Genomic DNA, 2,645 nt, shown 5'->3' with positions numbered 1-2,645 from the left:
TCTGTGTAGCACTTACTCACATGGTTTGACCTTCCACTATTTATGTGTACAACAACCGAGTTATGAGAGTAGACGACATGTTGCAATGATCCTCGCGATACTTGGAAGAACACAAGTGTGCGGCACGAAGTCGCTCACACGCCATGTTGCGTCAAACTTAGGAACATACCCATGCACCCTTCCGGGCAATTGATGTCCAGGCATTCCATCGTCAGGTATTTTCCAGATAACACGCTTGTTCTGAGCTATCTTTGAGTCGACATTGCTCACTTAATTATTGCATTTTATTTAAAAAAAAATCGCTAAGTCAATGTACATGTGTCGTCCCATTTCAGTTTGTCACACAGTTGCAAAGATGTACAGTGACTAAGTACTCCCCAGCAACCTCCTATTTATTCGGCGCTCCAATTCAGTTGCCCCTCGTGCATGGGGCCCTACTACAGCTGGCTAGCCCAACATCCTCCCCAAAGGCTCAAACACAATGTGATCGATGGATCATACATTCACCACCAATGGCCTTGGGCGCCACGACTGCGCTGTGATGACGGCAAACCGAATGATGATCTACATAGGCCTCTACCACCTGTCGAAACACAGGCGGTATGTGCACGTCCTCTTTATTTTTGATATTTATGTGTGTGCGCTACAAATATATATCGTACGCCAGGGTTGCACAATTTGTTGGTGAACTTTGGTTTCTGAGGTCACGGAGACGACATTTTTCACATGTATGCAAAGTATCTAAGAGCATCTCCGGCCGTTGAGTCACCCGGGGCAAAATCCGGATGGAAATTGGTCCAAATTGGATCTAATTTTGGCATGGGGAGCAACAATTTTCCAGCCGTTCCGAGGAATTTGCGCGGGCCAGAGCGCGGAATCTTCACTGACACGCGGGTCAGAGCGCGGAATTTGCTCCATCCGGAGTCCCCGGCAGCACCCCGGGAAACCGAGATGGCCTGGGGAGTCCGGACGGATTTAGGTCTAAATCCGGACGAAAACGAGAAGCTGAGGGCTCGACTGGGCCATTTTCGTCCATCCAGATAAAAAAAAGATCCTGGGGGCATGAACGCGTTTTGTTGGAGGAGTTGTAGAAATTTAAGCATAGCTTCTTTTAGTTCCATTGTCTGCCTACTTTTCTGTAGAGCTACCTTTCCTGGGTAAGCATAAGGAGAAAGGCCATGAGACAGTTAGAGAAGTGGCCAGGACTAGCTAGTATTTAGAAAAATGCAGGCTACTATTTTTGTTTCTGCAAGAATTCTTGCCACATTCTCATGCCACTAGATCCTTGTTGCTTTATATAACACTCAAGCTAGAATTGAGAGTTTTATCTTATTTTGAAGTTTCTTTTTTAAGTGGAAGCATGGCCCTGGCCTTGCATCAAAGTAATGCACACAACCTTTATTTATGAATTTTATTTATTTATTGCATGGTTTTTAGGTATCGACTTTACAAATCACGGATCACTCAAAGTTTTAACATGGATCAACCTGTGGAAGCGAGCAAACAAAAATGTTCTATACATCTTGTATTCTTATTTTGAAGCTACCGATTAGTTTACACAATTCTAAAATTTAATTATCCTTGGAGCTCAAATCACGTGAGAATAATATGTATACCTTAATCAAAATAGCTAGAGAGGAGCAAGAAATAAAACTAGAAAACAATTCGATTGGAACCAGATTAACTTACTTGCAAGTGTTGACTAGATCTGTATTTTTGTTTGTTTGTTTGCTAGGACAAATCAGAAAAAGGTTGTCCATCTACATTTGGCAGTGGACAGAAGGACGGAAAAGATCTGATTGAACCACAGTGACATGAAACCTGGACGTCCAATCGAGCATTGGAGATGAGGTGGTTGACTTGTGCACACTTGCTATTAATAACAGGTGCCTTGCAAAACAATTCTGGGGCTCACCTACAGGTTCCATATAACATATCCAAAGATCTTGGATTAACTTTTGGATGTGCTTAAGTAGGCAGCATATGGAGCTTAACTTGCCAGATTGCTGCGCCTTGATCGGTAACTGCATCGAAACTGACGGATCGTGCTGTCATCCTGGACCTAGTTTACTGGGATCACCGTACACAAGCCCAGTTTACCGTTTGTAAGGTTATCCAAATTTGTCAAAAATAAAGGTTATCCAAATTTGTCAAACTTTTGGTCGACTATCCTCTGCGCCTAATGCCGCCGAGGTGACAAATAAAAGCTGTGAGGAAGTATTACGATGGGCAAAGTGCAGACGTGACATTTTTTCTCGTGGCACTTCGAATCTACCACATGCTCATTTAACTCGGCACAATGCCAATTCGTCTCGAGATTAATAACAACATAAAATTTGGTGCCGCGTATAGGTAAAGTGTGGCATAATATTGTTACCGTATTTGGTGCACCTTTTGGATCACAAAGTTAATCACAACCAATGATTATAAATCTTCAGTCTATTGGACCCATATCACAATTTTCATCTAATTGAGATTTAAAACTCAATTTTATTTCACAACCTTTACAATTACGACACATCTTCCTTCTTTATGTCCTAATTAGAATATAAGGACACACATATTTTTCGACAAAGACCATATATTAATACCGCGAAGATACTAATTACACACAGCCTCTGAATCACCATTGCTAGTCCTCAGAT

This window comes from Lolium rigidum, chromosome 6, assembly GCF_022539505.1.
Source record: "Lolium rigidum isolate FL_2022 chromosome 6, APGP_CSIRO_Lrig_0.1, whole genome shotgun sequence".
In the NCBI taxonomy this organism is placed as follows: Eukaryota; Viridiplantae; Streptophyta; class Magnoliopsida; order Poales; family Poaceae; genus Lolium; species Lolium rigidum.
Note: the sequence above shows the minus strand (reverse complement) of the source record.